The 17889-nt window shown below is 35.0% G+C and overlaps 1 protein-coding gene across 2 annotated transcripts in view; it reads left to right on the forward strand.

Annotated features, from left to right (window-relative positions):
- Positions 1–17889, forward strand: part of GPC5 (glypican 5) — a 1453194-nt gene that overhangs the window by 401545 nt on the left and 1033760 nt on the right. The window lies entirely within an intron of this gene.

The raw sequence follows: 17889 nt of genomic DNA on the forward strand, positions 1-17889 counted from the left end.
TACTTTAATATAATAAAAACCATTTTTAAATGGGAGGATTCAAATGAATGCAGGGCAGGGGGTGATGCCCCACATTCTTACAATACCTCTTTATTTTTGAAAGACTTTTCACATGCATTTTTAAACTTAATCCTTAAAATAACTATATTAGCACAATTTTACAGGACAGGAAATAAATTTCAGATAAGGTGAGTAACTTCTCCAAGATGAAATAATAAAGTGCTACTGTGTTTTCCCTTTCTATTTGAGCACAAGCACATTCAATAGAATTTTCACTAAGGAAGAGCTCTATGTATATTAGTGAGAGTGGGAAGTGGAAGAGTGTCATCTGTTTTTTAAAAGGTGGCAGATCTACAATATTTAGCAAGAAATGGGGAGGGGGAAAAGCCAAAACAAATGAACTCATGTATTTTAAAACATTATCAGCATTACCCTGAAAATCATCAAAATCTCATATACTATATCAATATATTTTTGGAGCCATTTTATGGGAGTATTCTTAATAGAGTTTTGATGCGTTAAATGCATGCTTTTTTTTTTCAGTTGTCCAAAGAGAAGTGCGTCTTTTGCAATAGATCCATATTTCTGTAAGCCTGCTTCCGACACCAGTTAATATCAAATTCAATAGAGTTTATTAAGAATAGACTTCTAGCTCCTACTCCCAACCAGATTAATCATAGTTTTGGGGAACTAACCCAGGTATCTTCATTTGCAACCAGCATCTGAGATTTGGCTAGTAAGTTGTGAGAATCAACAGATTTTACTTCTTTTGATATGATATAGATGCAGGCAGAAATATCTAAATAGGATTATAATCACCCCAAATCTTGTTTTTTCAATGATCATAAATTACCACAAAAATTTTTTCATGTGAAAAGATGACCTAATGAATGATAAGTAACTTGGAACTTTAAATAAAGAAAATGGACACACACTCATTCATGCACGTACGTAGAGAAAACACATTGGAGTGGAAGAACTTCTTTTCTAGATTAATGGTTGTAAATGTCCCCAATCAAATGTTAGTGAATAAGGCAACATTGTCCTTTGAAAAACAATTTGAGAAGTGACAACAATTTTGTTTCTGCTGCTTATTTTTACCTCTGATTGCTAAATAATCTAACAACTAGCCATTGTTCTCCTCGTGTTTGTTTTTTAGTGTAAATTTGCTAGACTTAATTACGGGTGATAAAAGTAGCATTTTTGAGGAATGACAATCTGTTGTGCATTTTAATGCATAATTATAAAAGCACTCTTGACAAATGAATCGATTGCCTAAACAAAATAGGCATGGGTGTAATTGCAGGTCAATCAAATAGAAGATCAACCATGTCAAGCAATATTTTCCAACAGTTCTTTTGAGAGATATTCAAAGAAACAACAAGGAAAATAAGTTTTAAATAATTTTAAAGATACTATGTTTTAAAACATACTAAGCACATTCTTTGTTTGTTTTTAATTGCAAGATTTCTTTCTTTCTTTTTTTTTTTTTTTTTGAGACGGAGTCTCGCTCTGTCGCCCAGGCTGGAGTGGCCGGATCTCAGCTCACTGCAAGCTCCGCCTCCCGGGTTCACGCCATTCTCCTACCTCAGCCTCCCGAGTAGCTGGGACTACAGGCGCCCGCCACCTCGCCCGGCTAGTTTTTTGTATTTTTTAGTAGAGACGGGGTTTCACCGTATTAGCCAGGATAGTATCGATCTCCTGACCTCGTGATCCGCCCGTCTCGGCCTCCCAAAGTGCTGGGATTACAGGCTTGAGCCCCGCGCCCGGCCATGCAAGATTTCTTAAAGCAATGAAGAGAACAATGTGCAGTTAGTTTCTTGGAGGCTACTGCATAGTTCACTGTTGAATGTATTTGGCAACAAGACATTTTTGCAGTTACCTTATGGGACTAGCGTAATGTGGGATTGGTTCAGAAAATCTGAATTTAAGAGTATACAGCTCTGATGAACCACATTATCTATTACTTCTAGCCTGTTTAAGATCTAGATTCCTAGGAAAAAAAATGAATTTTAGATGATTTGTGTCCTATATGTAGTATGGCCTATTGTAAAAGTTTAAAAACCTTCCCTTATCCTCCCTCTTCCCAAAAGCATATATAACTCTTTTGCCTTGAGAATGAATAATGATTTTTCATCACTTCAAACATGATTGAATAACCTACAAAGACCCAAATACTATAGGAAAAACAGAAGAGAGTACCAATTCATTGGTTATTGACTCTGCTGATTTTGTGCCTTCCCATCTTGGTCATTTTTATGGGTTCTAACATATTTCATCTGTTGAGGACCTATCTCTCTGCATCTTTGAACTGACACTGAACACGTGGACTCTAATTAGTTCTTTTACAGTTTCCTGGAATATGCTCTTACCTGTTTATTTGAAATCTCCTGGCCTCTTGACAGCTCTTTACTATCTAGGTTGTTATACATAATTCAAAGACAGAGAAAGCACAATGAACATTTAGATCAACTAACTCATACTACAAAAGAGGAACTACAACATATTATTTCTTGTCTACTCCTGCCCATGAGACTTTGCAGTGTAATAATGATTCTTTGAAACCTCGCTGATTTCTACAGAGTCTCCAGACCTAAATTCTCCAAAGTCATACCTTTAAGCTGCTGCTTAGGACATGGCCTGTCCTTGGAGGAGACTGAGGTATTCCCCAATCCCTGCCACTCACATAGAAACATTTATGGGAATAGGACCAAGCTAAAAATTTCATGAGGCAATAAACTATTTCTGAGCCAGTGCTAGCACTGTTTCACATCTCTGTATTCCAGGACTTAGCTTTGCAGCCCTTGCCTAACACAGAGAAAGCCCTCAATATCCTTGTGTTAGAGGAATTGAAAGCAATGGCTAGAGTAAATTATATAATCAGAGCAAATTGTCAACAATACAAGCTATATACCTTGAAGGACATGGTCTAAAATTTATTTTTAAGGTAGAAAAAGGATGATCATCTTTACTATATTTCCAATAAGCCCTCATCAATTTCTGTACCTGTGAATGTGCTTTGGCATTATACTTACAAAGCATCAGATACTTTACACTCTGGATAATTAGTGGACCGTTTTGCACCTTTGATTTGCTATTATACCATCAGTATTCAACAGTTATTTTAACCACTACTGAAATATTTTAAATTGACTGCCATTTAATCATAGCAATTATCCTGTCTTCAGAAGTTTCCAGTGACAGTGAACTGCCCTGTAACTGACAACCAATGATGAATAGTTTTTTCTGACATTGTTTGATTAACAAGTAAGTGAGGATCCTTCACACTTGCTTTGCTTTGCCTTGCCAAGTGTCAAAACTGTAAGTCCTCTGGCTGACATTTGACCTGGTGGAACCATACTTGTCTCGTTGGTTGTGGCTCTGTTAGAGAAAAGTTATATATATAATCAACTGTCAGCTCAGATGAATTTCTCAGCTATATTGCTTACTTTTGTTTGTTACAGAATTAACTGGAAATTTATTTTCCTCTCTTATGTCCCTTAGAATATAATAATTGAATTCATTTCCCACACATAAAACTCCCATCTCCTGCTTTGTTTTTTTTAATAAAGAGAAACTTTAGCACAGAATACATTTGGCCCAAAGACATGTAGAAACAAATACTGAATATACTCTACAAAATTTTAAATATATATGTGAAAAATTCTCGTGAATATGTGACATAAAAGGTAAAATGAAAATTGCCTTTTTGTAATTTTAATCTGGTAAGAAGTGGACATTAGGAAATAGTTCATTCGGTTTTTTTTGATGCATATGCTAATAAACTTTTAGGGAAGGTTATGGTGTGAAATCTAAGGATTCAGGGATTCAGATTTTCTCAGGGAATTATGTGCAATTAAAAAACAACACTTAATGAGTGTGGTATAAAATTGTCTTGAGTGGTTCTATTCCAAGGGAGGAAATCATATTTTTTAACTTTGAAATTAAGAGAAAGAATTCAGAAAATAAAAAAAAATAGTTTCAGAGAATTAATTACTGTGATATCAGAATAATAAAACTGAAGTTTCAAGTGTGTTAAATACGATAACCAGGCCCTAAGATGTCGTTTTTCTCATCTTTTGGAAGGATAGAAAATGACTGTGATGGCTTGTTTGTTATATTCCAGAATTCTTATTAGATAATTATTTAAGTTGTATTATTTAATGCTTCCTACAAGTCAAAGAGACATTATTATATCTCTCATTTTGCAGATTAGGGCACAGCATTTGAATATTAAGTCATAATAGCTTATGTTACAGTGCCAGGGAATGGTTGAACTTAAAGTCCAATCTGAATGCAAAGACAGTGTTCTTTCTATAAACTCTTCAATTATATAGTTTGTATAAGAGAATGCTCTCATTTTGCTGAATAAATTAATCAATTTAGTTACTAGAGTAATTTAATTTCTCAAAGACCTTGGCTTAAAACAGGAACATAATAAATTAAAATAGAGTAAAAATCTGTTGAAATGACTATGATGTGTCTCTCACGATAATAAAAAAGGAGGATAACTTCAAGGTCCAATAATAGATGGATGATTGAACAAATTATGTTATGTCCTTATAACAGGTAATACATATTTTAAATCATTACTTTAGTTGTACAATATAAACTTTTCCTTATGTCACCACATGTTATAGTAAAACATTAAGGGAAAATAATACCAATGAAGGGAAATCTAACCTAATATTTAATACTTTATCACTTAATAGGATTTTGAGGAACGCCATCTTATTTCTTTGTTCCTTTTTATTGAGAATCGTGGAGATTTTGTATAACCAAAAAAAAAAAAAAATAACCCAGGAAATATTTTACATATTCTAAAAGTTCTCACATTCTCAACATAACACTAACTTGTGTCTGCCTTCATTAAATTAAATTTTTTTTTTAAAACTGTCACAACTTCCTTAAAGGTAAAATGACCTATTTTACAATTTAAAAAATAGTCTGGGTGCTAATTGAATCTGGAATTAAAATTTGAATCTTTGAGTGCCTTGACCCTTAAAATAATTTTGTTTCTGAATACCAATTGGAATTTGACCTAAAGACATCTGATATATTAAGGCTATTTAATTTTTAAAATTTGCATGAAAGTGATAGTAATCACACTAATTCTGTTTTCTAACAGAGAAGACAGATAAGTGTTACTTATCTGTGAGGTGTTTCTCTAATTTTGATACTTTCATATAAATATTCTTAAATGGATTTGAATTTTTTCTCAATTTTGTTATATAATGATAAACAATATATTGACAGCACATTAACAGAAATAATTCTTTAGAGACAATGGAATAACCTATAAGCTCTATTGGTGGTGTAATTTTTTTTAACAGGTGTAAAGTGTGTTATTACAACATTCAGTTTCTATCCACTTTATTTAATTTTCTAACCACTACTAATAGCATGAACATAAAGCAACTTTATATTTAGAGTATTTTTGAAAGATCACTTCTTGTGGAAATTACATTAATAGGTCATTGATTTCTCTGGTACAAATGACCTTGAACAAAATACTTCCATGGGCAAAACAAAGTCATTATAACTATCCACTACAATGTGGACTGTGTTAAATAATCATAATCCAAATAAGAAACTCCAAAATGTTAGTCTCTGGTATGAACCTGTAACTTAAAAGCAGTCACACATTGGTAGCATCTTTCTTGAATTACGTTACTACATCACAGCAAAGGTCTAAATACACATAGAGACGCTTCAACACTCAGAACATTTTCTCAGCATGGCCACAACATGGAGCTGCAGTGTGAATGAGTTAGATCCATGCTCTGAAACAGGTTGCTGAGTCTAGTGAAACAAAATATACTAGACGGACTATGAGTAAAGTGGCGGGTAGTACCTGAAATATACTAGACGGACTATGAGTAAAGTGGCGGGTAGTACCTGAAATATACTAGACGGACTATGAGTAAAGTGGCGGGTAGTACCTGAAATATACTAGACGGACTGTGAGTAAAGTGGCGGGTAGTACCTGAAATATACTAGATGGACTGTGAGTAAAGTGGCAGGTAGTACCTGTTGCCTTAGGCTGAAGTGGAAATATCTGAACTTTCATTGAAGAAAATAGTTATGAATGCATTACCTAGGATGAAATTAACTAGCACAGATTCAGACTAACACTTGCAGAAGTCCAGATTGTAAATATAAAAATGTCTTTGTTTTTAAGTTGATTAAATATTATTGTTCTGTTTCTTAGAACTGTTAAGTTGTGCCCCTCTATATTTATGTGCCTGTTTTTTAAAACACATATTTTTGTTTGTTTGTTTTGAAAGTATGGAGTAAAGGAACACTGCTAGGAAAATGAAAAAGCAAGAAAACGGAAAATATGATTTATTAGAAAAATATTTATGGAGTACTTCAGCATACTAGCTGCTTTACACTCTGCCACAAACTTGTGAAGTGGTTAGAACATGTGTTACTGCTCATGGTTTCCAAATGGGAAACAAAGACTTAGAAAGCTTAAATAGCTTCGCAAATATAAATCTTGTAGTGGAATCTACAATAATGTCCAATTTGTCCTCTTCTAATTCCAATCCAGCATTTTTCTAGTACATATTCATTTTTGTTTGGTGTATTCTTCAGTATTCCACAGTTTCCTGTGTTGTTTGAGTTCTTATTCTGTGCTTATTTCACTCTCTCAGCATTTTTATCCTGTTCACCAGCAGAGAAAGAGGGTAGATTTCTCGATTTCTGTTAATCTGTATCACCAATCCCTTAACTATTGGAGTAACATAAACCTCAATAGCAGAAATGAAGACAACATTTGAAAAATCAGAAAGCTCTCACTTTTTCTACCTTCTGACCCAGTTTGCAAGAGTATTTTGGTAAAAATATCTTGATATCTTTGGAATGCTGTCAAGAAACACAGAGCCCAAATGAAGTCTATGTTCATTGTCTCTCCCATACATTTTGCCTGTTAAAAATACATTTTGTGCAGTTTAAGCCCAAAGTGTCAAAGAAGTACTACATTTCTGTGACTTGAAATTCCAAAGTGAGACGTTGCAATCTTTAAACTGGAAACAATTCTTATACTTGTCACCTCTTGTAGTTTATACAGGTCTCTTTTGATCCTTTTGCAGTTACTTGCTGAATATTGAAAGGAGCTTTTTGACAAATATAAAACAGGGTTTATGTGTGCATGTTTATTTTTATAATTTTTATTTGTTGCTAGGTCCAAGAAGCCTTTTTCTCCCCTTTGCATTACTTTGATGCACCTGTTATGATCCTGCTGAAAGCTCCCTTGCTTCTTTGGAGCTCTGAGAGGAGCTTTGTACCTTTGAAATTTTCACGAGCTTTTGACTAACTGCCAAGATTTCGGCTGCTGTGATGCAGTACAGAGGCAACCATGCATTGAGCTGCCAAGTCTCAAACACTTGTTTAGGATGACAGCGAGAACCTCCAGACCTCACTAAAGAGAATTTGCAGAACAGAACTGTTTTCTTTCACAAGGTGGTTGGTGCCAAGGCCGGGTTGGTCTTTGACAGAGGAGAAACCAGGATGATCAATATCAGAAGCATCCTCACGCATGGTTTTCAAGTCCGGAGGGTTAGGGGTTAGGGATGAAGTTTGCCAAGAATTGGATATAATGGGGGATATTTAGAAAATGTTCCAGGCATTGAACTGATTAAAATTTCTCCCAGTATCTACTCTGTTTGTAAAAGCAAGACATTTTGAATTGGAAATAACCTAATTAGTTGGGAAAACCAAGTAAATAAGAAAATAAGCATAGCATTTAAAAAGGCTTAGCTATTTAATCATTTAAAATACCTTCTCTCACAAAAGCTAAATCTTGTTCATGTGTATACTGGTTTTGATAAGATATTATATAGACTGATGGATTATCTTAACTGATTTTTTTTTTTTTTTGAGACAGAGTCTTGCTCTGTTACCCAGGCTGGAGTGCAGTGGCACGATCTCAGCTCACTGTAACCTCTGCCTCCCAGGTTCAAGCCATTCTCCTGCCTCAGCCTCCCAAGTAGCTGGGACCACAGGCGCGTGCCACCATGCCTGGCTAATTTTTTGTATTTTTAGTAGAGACAGGGTTTCGCCATCTTAGCCAAAATGGTCTCGATCTCCTGACCTCGTGATCTGCCTGCGTCGGCCTCCCAAAGTGTTGGAATTACAGGTGTGAGCCACCGCACCCGGCTAACTGAAAGTTTTAATATAGCTTTTAAGGGATACCTTATGTACTCTTGACACTATATCTCATATATTTGTATTTGTATGTATGTCTGTTGATGTCTTTCTCTGTATACATAGATACATTTCCATATCTAGTTAGCTAGCTCCCATTTGAAGGTTTTGTATATCCAGTTCCAACAGCATAGCAGGGGAAAAGGAACCTGACATCATAATATTCAGTAGTTTACAGGATATTAAGATTCGTTTGTAAGTTCTTAGTGGAATGCAGTAGTTTTTGATTATATGTATTCTGCAACTATTTATTTATTTATTTATTTATTTATTTATTTATTTATTTATGTTGAGATGGAGTTTCAGTCTTGTCAACCAGGCTGTAGTACAGTGGCATGATCTCAACTCACTGCAACCTCCACCTCCTGGGTTCAAGTGATTCTCCTGTCTCAGCCTCCTGGGTAGCTGGGATTACAGGCACCCACCACCACGCCTGGCTAATTTTTATATTTTTTGTAGAGATGGGGTTTCACCATGTTGGCCATGGTCTCGAACTCCTGACCTCAGGTGATCTGCCAGCCTCAGCCTCCCAACGTACTGAGATTACAGGCATGAGCCACCGCACCCGGCCACAACTTTATTTTTTAACTGAATGCTGTTATACATGAGAGTAGCAAACACCTATGGTTAAGTTTCTCTACGCCATTTGGAATATTTCAAGAATATTATAGACATAACTTGCATTCCAGTTGTTTAAAGAATTGTATAAATCTGAATATGGAAATTAATCATTGTTTTCAATGCTAATTTTACAAGACCAATAAGCCTGCAATAGAATGAATAGGAAAGCTACTACCTTCATTAAAGAAAGAAGCTGGGCGTGGTGGCTCACACCTCTAATCCCAGCGCTTTGGGAGGCCTAAGCGGGAGGATCACTTGAAGCCAGGAGTTTAAAATTAGCCTGGGCAATGCAGCGAAACCCCGTCTCTACAAAAAAAAAAAAAGAAAAAATCGAAAAATTAGCCAGGCCTGGTGACGCGCACATATAGTCCCAGCTACTCAGGAGCGCTGAGCCTAGGAGGTCGAGACTACAGTGAGCCATGATTGTACCACTGCCCTCCAGTCTGGAAAACAAAGTAAAGTCAGAGACCACAGCCAACCAGAGCCTGCATTGCTCTTAGTGGATAAGTGAGGCAAAGCAATTTATACTGTTTACTCCCCTATTTTCCTTTCCTTGAATTCTTCTAATGTTTGTGTGTTTATAGTATTGTATCCACACACACAAAAATGATATAGATGCTGTGATAGTCAGTGTGCTGCTCCACAGGCACGTAAATCATCTGACTCAAAGAAATGAAAATCTGGACATTATGATTCCTTAGTGAGCACGACGTGATGTATCCTGCCTCCAGCTGCTGCCAGTGATACCACCGGGCTCAGCTCTGGCTCCTGCGGTGCCTCCACACCCTGCATGAGACCCAATTTCTCACTTAAGATTAAAACGGTGCTTCTGTCTAGATCTGTGTTTTTCTTCCATTTCTGTTTGGTTTCCATGTACATAGAATTCATTTTTTCATGAGTTAGACATATTTTTCCTAAAAGCAAATAATAATTCAATTGAAATTGCCTCTTTCTCCACTTTCTTCTTTGTTTACTCCTTCTTCCTTTCCTCATGCCACTCCTCCCTCCCACTTCCTCTGCTGTCCCCAGCACATCATGAAATGCTGCACTTGTTGATATATTGTGTTTGATTATGTTAGGAGAGCAAAGGAGTATAACATATTGTTCCATTCCCTGGGAAGCTTACTTAGCTAAAGAATATTGTAAAATATAAGTGCTCTGATCCTCAGAGAGATGAGGAGAGATCAGTAAAGCCTAGGTTAGCAAGGAGAGACTTCATTTAATTAATATTTAATGATGATTTACTGTGTGTAATTTATTTGTGTGTTGACTGCCCTGCCTCTGAGCCCCTCACCCTTCTGCTACTGTAAGCTCTTCATGTGCAAGTATTGCGGTTTTTTTTGTTGTTGTTGTATACTGTCTACCTGTGATACTCAAGGTGGGCATTGGAAAGTATTGTTGAGGGAATGCGTAAAAGAATGGCAATGGAGAATTCTAGGTTGTGCTTCTTTCTTTCAAGGAGATGGTACTTTAGTAGGAAAGCATCACATGAAGAATGTGGTGGATTTGCTTTCAGGGAGGGAAAGGATGCACTAAGTTGGGGTCACACATTGCTGGTTCCCATTTTATCTAGTTTAAGAAAGGATGAATTCACCCAGCATTGAAATCAAGTAGAAGATAATTTACTACTTAGTCATTTGTGTGTTTTCATCCCAGCAGCCAGCTGTTTCCTGGATCATATTTTATTACAATTTTTATTTATAGTATGTCTTTGCAAGAAAAACATCCGGTGCAGCAGAACTTAGCAATTGGTGTGTAATAATGTGTATTTTAAAGCTACATAGAAGACACTTTTTGCAAGTTTCCCTAGAACAGTGAGAGTATCAAATCCCCTTCCCCCAGTTTTAAAGCTGTGAAGGATTTCCCCTGAGATATATGGCTTTGGTACAATGGGAAGTGGATTAGACTTGAGGTTAGCAATCACGTGTCTGAATCTTCACCCTACCACTTCGCAGTGTGGACGTGGTAAATTAATTAACCTGGGTATGGCTCAGTTAAAACTTGCCTCACTAGTGAGAAGGTGTGAGAGTTAAAGGGAAAAAAGATGTCAAGTGTCTGTACTAAGAACATATATTTCTCTTTTTCCGTCTCTCCAGTATAAAAAAAGTTTGTTCTGGAAGTCTATTATTACAGCTTAGGAATTAATTTAAATTATTCTATCTGTGTTAATTCTGAATTTTAGCTTCATTTTAAGCACTTTGAAGGAATGCCCATATCACATACCTAGTCCATTTTATTTTGTGATTTCCCCCAAAATGCCAAAATGCAATGCCAGCTCTTGACATATTGTTCTATCTTTCGGCAGGGATTTGAACTCTCTTGGATTATAAATGCATGGATTGCCCAGAGCATTTTCATGGTACTTAATGGGAATGAATTGTTCTTCAAACTTATTTTAGTCCAAAAAAGAAGAGATGTTACAAAAGAATCAGGATAATAACTATGTCTTTTGGAACCCTTCCTTACAGCATTTATTTTGAATCCTTTTACAGAAGCTCATGGAAATGCGCAGTCATGTCTGTAGATGGCATCCTTGTACCGGATGAAATAAATGGTAATTAAGTATGCGAGATCTTTCCCAGAACAGTCAGGCTGTTTAGTGTAAAGTGTATACTTAAGAATCCATGATACCAGTTTTTGGAAATGGGAAATAATGCGTGGGAAGTTGACATGTATTTTTGGGGGGAAAAAAGTAGGAGACCAAATACAAACTGATGGGTTCTATAATAATTTTGTTTACTTCTTAAAGTGTCTTAGAAAAGAAAAATTCAAAAAGGGTCCAGATAAAAGGCCTCACTTTTATTTTCTGGAAGCATTTAATTAAACCATAGAGGGCTACAAGTAATAGGACTGTGGACTGGTCAGTGTCAGTCCCAAGCCACCCCAAAATAAAATTCTGCAATCTCCCCATTCCTTTAACATACTTATGTGATAAAGAACTTTTCATACATATTTTTCATTTCTTTATGGTTAGCTTTTTCCTGGTTTATGTAAACTGTTCACATAGTTTTTTCTTTCCCTTTTTTCTTAAAAATAACTATAATTGGACTTTTGTGTTTCTAATCCTGGTCAGGTACTAATATTTTATTGTTGTATATGTTTTTGTAGTTTATGAAACAGTAAGGAAAATTTTACCTAAAAGGGTGTTTTAATAGTCTGATTACTGGAATAAATTATTGGGATAATTTGTGCACTCTTTTCCTGGGAACTCGCATCTAGGGAACAGCATTACCTACCACATATGATCTATGACATGTGTAAGTTGTTTATTCTAAGTTGCAGTTGGTACAAAGAGATTTGAAAATAAGCACCATATTTTTTCCTCCTACGAACTCTAATTCCTTTGTTGGTTTTTGTTTACCAGAATGTGCAGTGGCCTGTATATCACAACTGCTGGGCTATATCCACTTTCACCAAATCAGACTGGGACAAATATTGCATTAGCCTTCATTGATAGCAAATAACACTGAACTTTTTATCTCTATTTATTATGAACAATGATAATAATTGTTATATGTAACTGACATTATTAAGAAGACCCTACATTACATATGTGATCGTAGCTACAATTATGTAAATGTTCTAGTTCTAAGATTATTTAAATTTAGCTTTGTGTAGAGAAATCATGTTTATTTGCACAGTTTTCTTTTGGTATTCAATGAAGAAAAATATGATATAGAAAAATAATAAAATGCTGGGTCTCATTAGACTGATGGAGATAGCCATGGTAAGATTGAGCATTGGTTAAAAGACATTCTAGCACCAGCAAGTACTATCAAGTTCTGTGCTAGGCCCTCTGGAAACAAAACTGGGGAAGATGTAGTCCCAGCCCTTGAGGGTCAGTAACTCAGTGCAGGGGGCAGTAACATGTAAAACCATAAGAAGACAAAGCCAGCATTATAAGATATATAAATACAGGATGTTTTAGAGACAAAGAGGACACCATTAAGTTTGCTTGAATAAGTTGAGTCAGTCTTCATGTGTTGGAGCTAAGTCTTGAAGACAGCCATTGAACTTTTTTAAATTTACATTTTTTTCAATGGTTAAATATGACACATAGTGTAAAACATATATGTACCATTTAACAGATGCATATGAAGTGAACATTAGGTAAACATCATCAAGTTAGAAGACAGCGTAATGAAACATCCTCACCTGGAAACATGGGCGTTTTTCCAGACTTTCTTTTTTTTGAGATGAAGTCTCATACTCTAGCCTGGGCTAAAGTGCAGTGGTGCAATCTCGGCTCACTGCAACCTCTGCCTCCCAGGTTCAAACGATTCTCCTGCCTCAGCCTCCTGAGTAGCTGGGATTAAGGTGCCCACCATCACGCCCAGCTAATTTTTTGTATGGTTTGTAGAGACGGGGTTTCACCATGTTGGCCAGGCTATTCTCCAACTCCTGACCTCATGATTCGCCCACCTCAGCCTCCCAAAGTACTGGGATTGCAGGTGTGAACCACCGCGCTCGGCCATATGCTTTATTAAATAGAGTTTTGCATAGTTTTGAGTAGCTATCATACTATATGGATTATTTTGTGTCTGGGACCTACTGCTCAATATTTTGTAAAATCCATCTATATTATTGCGTACAGCTGTGGTTTATTCATTTTAATTGCTGAATATTTTATGAATATAACAATTCATTGAGCAATTCTATTGCTGGTGGATATTTGAGTGTTTTCACATTGGGGCTATTCAGAATAATATTATGTAGAGTTGCCTGTATAGAATTGTTGCACGGGTGTATGTTTCTCTACAATGCATACTGAGGAGAGAAATTGCTGGATTATAAGTTTTGCATACTCTCAGATTTACTAGATAATGTCACACTGCCTTTTGATATGGTTGTACCAATTTGCTCTCACGATAGGAGATGACATCTCCACATCCTCTGCAACACATAGTATTGTCAGACTATAATTTTTTAAACCACTCAGTGAGTTTATAGTTATATTTTACTTATTTTAATTTGTATTTCCCTATTCCTAATATTTAATGACTCTTTGCCTTCTCTCTTTATAAAGCATTGGCTTGAATATTTTGCTCATTTTTCATTTAGGTAGTCCTGTCTTTATCTTAATATTGGTAAGACTTTGTCATTGGTGGTAGTGGTGGTGGTGGCGGCAGTACTTTTTGTTTTTGTAGTCCCTATTTAGTTACATTTTAAAAAAATATATTCTCTTACATTATGGTTTGCATTTGCACCATTTTCATGGTGTCTGAGATGCACTAATGTTGTCAATATTTATATAGTGGAATTTATCAATCATTTACTTTATTATTTGTGTTTTATGGGGGGCTTTAAAATTTAGTCTTTACCCCAGGAAATAAAAATATGCTGTTAATAATTTTCACATAGCCTTATGGACATGTTTTTCAACAAAGAGACCTAGAAATGAATTTCATACACAGGGCCATGCAAGTCCCATTTGGTTTCTTTTCTATTTAAATTGATTTCCACTTGGCCCCACATCATTTTCTGCAAAGCCTCCCCTCACCACTGTCCCACTACTCTGCAGTGCTAAGTGTCTCATTTGTCAAGTGTCCATAAATAAATTGGTCTATCTTTGAGCGTATTATTCTGTTCCTTTTGTGTATGGGCCTGTCATTGTGCTACTACCATAGTTTGTTAATTAGTAGAGCCTTATTATAAGTCTGCATGTCTAGTTGAGCTTTATTCTCAAGAATGTACTTCCAGATACATTTTTAAATTATGTTGTCAAATTATATGGAATTTGTTATGATTTTGGGTGGGATAACATTCCATTCATATTCTTGTAATGTTTCAACTTTTAAACAATGAACATAGTATGTAGCTTCATTGATTAACTGCCTTTAATGCTTCTCAATAATATTTTATAATTTTCTTGGAGATATCTCTCACATATATTTACAGTTATTCTGAGAATATCTAAATTGATATTCACTGATACTATTGTAATTATTGCAACTTTGTTTTCTTGCTGTTGTTTATAAATAGAAATGCAATTTAATATGTATGTCAAGTTTATATCCAGCAACCTTGTTAAACATCGTAATCAGTCCTAGATGTTTACTTTACATTCCTTTGTATATTATTGTATTATCCAGGAAAAAGGCTCTTTCCCACTTTTTTTTCAATCCTTATACATTGATCTATTTTCTTATTCTGTTGCTTTGTTTAAAGCTTCCTAAAATGTTGTAAAACAGTAATAGTTTTAGTTATTCATCCATAAGTATGAGATTTTCTGTAGATTTGGTATATATTCTGTCAGATAAAGGGGGTTTCCCTCTGTTTTTAGTTTGCTAAGAATTTTTTAATGAATAGATATTGAATTTTATCATATGGATTTTCTCAACCTATTAGAAGATGTAATGTGATTTTTTCTAATCCTTTCATATGATTATTATACTAATTGATGCTAACTAATCATCAAAACTCCAAATCCTACTTAGATATTACATGTGATCCTTTTTATATATTGATAAATTCAATTTATTAATATTTTTATAGGGTTTCTGTATCTGTAACTATAAATAGAATCTGGCTTGAGGTTTTTAAATGTGCAAAAAATTTGAACTAGAGAATCAAGGTATAATGTGTCATACACATGCAAAATAGAACATATTTTTAATTATAAAATTAATTATCCTTAAAGGAAAGTCTTTATCTTATACTGCTTTTGTGGTTTTGAATTATTTGAAAAAAAGTAATTCATTGTCAGAACTCTGACTACACTGTAGAGTTCAAGTGTAACTGAACTGGTAGAACGTAGAGTGGGATTTCCTAGATGTCCTTCTCAAACCACAAGCGAAGAGCAAGCATATAGTATACAAACATCTCCAAACCAGAAGTTATTCATGTTACAGTCAACTACAAGCCATCAGTCATCAACTTGAGCTCCTTGAGAGCACTTGAGTCCCCGATTCATTTGTCAGAAAAAGACAGACAGAGAGACAGACAATGAAACCTGGATGCTGATTAATTTCCATGGACTCTCTTTGCTCTTCGGAAGGGTGGAGGGATGGACTTTAATTTGCTTCACTTTTGTCTGAAGCTATACATATAGAAAAGAGACAAAAGATCAGGATGAGATAAGAAATAATGCATTAAACTTCACACTTGAACATACTTTGTGAACATCATCAGTAAGCAAGTTAAATAAATATTTAGAATTTCAAGATAATATTAACATTCTTTGTGAAAGCTTTTTATTTTACTAGGCAAGAAAACTTGTGCAGGGGAACTGCCCTTTATAAAAACCATCAGATCTTGTGAGACTTATTCACTATCATGAAAATGGCACAGGAAAAACTGCCCCTGTGCTGTTCTCATGATAGTGCATAAGGTTCCTCCCATGACATGTGGAGATTATGAGAACTACAGTTCAAGATCAGATTTGGATCATAGAGTCAAGCCATGTCACATGAGAAAAGGAAAAGTTTGCCGTTGAAGGAGGATGAATATGATAATCACAGGTACCTCAAAACTAGTATATTCCTGTACTCAATATCACCTGAGTTGGACTCTAAGTCTAGGTAGCTCTCTCTTCCTCTTTATAAACTTTTAGAAACTTCATGTTAGACACATGTATTAAATTAATATTATTTTCCTGTGCCTATGAATTTGTTTAGTTTCTTTAGTGATTATAAGCATCTCATAATCATTTGTTTCTATCAAAATAAAGTGTCTTAAATGTTTGGGTTCTGACAGCTACTAAACCAATGTCGCGACCGAGTCAGCATCACTATGGGATAACGGAATAAAACTGAGAAGGAAAAGGCAGAACCAACAAACTATATGTTAATAGTAAAGGTAATATCATTTAGCATGTTTTAAATTGCAGAACTATGAAAGAGTGGGAGTTCAGATAATGTATTCTATTGCTCAATTTTGGCAGTGTATATTGTTGAAAACTTTATGTGTTATGCCACTATCCCCAAACTGCCAACACCTGGAAAAGATCTACAATGTAGAGATCCCATAGATTTAGACGTTCATTCACCACAGTCTGTGCCTGCGTACAAAAATATTTTTAACAGAATATGTCTTTTTTTGATGCTCTACAGATGTGAACTATACATCAACAGATCCCTCATGACCAATCATAAATTAGAGTAAAATTACCAGAGTATGTGAAATTAAATTAATGCTCCCACTTCAACTTAAACAATTGTTAAGTAATGTCCTAGCTTCACCTTAGATGTTTGAGGCAGAGTTGAGAAAAGAACTAGTTTCTTCTCAATCTTGATCCAGGATTTACCTTCTTCATATCTCTTTTACTTTCTTGAACTTGAAATGGATATTTCATTTTTATTCTTCCTCTTTTATTGATCTCTTAAAAATTACATCCCAAACTAACATAAATTGCACAAAACCAATTTTTGCTATAAAAGAGAGTGCTTTTGAGTAAGATCCAATGTCATAATCACTCTTTGTCTATTATAACATAGGTAACTGTATCGCCACCCCTTATTTGACTGCTGTTTCATTTTTGCTTAATTAGTTCTTCCAGTATGTCTGTAACTAATGTTTATAATCTTATATGCAATACCTGACATTTATAATTCTATTTCTAAGATCATTTTCCTAATGGCTGAACCACTTTGAAATATTAATATGGTGTTGTGCATTTTGCAAAGTTATCTAATCGAGACCATTCTTCAGGACTGCTTGAAATCATGGGCCAGTACAGAATGCATTAGCTAAGTAAAACAGTAAGTAGTCACATGTGATTTAATAAAACAAATACAGTTAAAGTCTTCAGGGAAAGAATAAGACTGTATAAGTCTATTTCATTCCTCTCAATGCATAAGACAGTATAATATGTGATTATGTGCTATTTGAAAGGGTTTTGAGCATCATAAAACTAAATTTGGGAATCAATTCAACAAAAACAACATAAATGGATAAAGAGAAAGATGGAAAGATGAGGTTATAATTGGATTATGATGGCATGAAATTTTGAAGGAAGAAAATTAGGGCACTAAATTAAGGAGGGTAGAAGGAGAGAGACTGAGGAAAGAAAGTCTAGAAAGCATTTAAACCCCAGACAGTGTTTTAATAAGAAGAGTTTTA

The sequence above is a fragment of the Macaca fascicularis genome, chromosome 17 (assembly GCF_037993035.2).
Source record: "Macaca fascicularis isolate 582-1 chromosome 17, T2T-MFA8v1.1".
Lineage (NCBI taxonomy): Eukaryota > Metazoa > Chordata > Mammalia > Primates > Cercopithecidae > Macaca > Macaca fascicularis.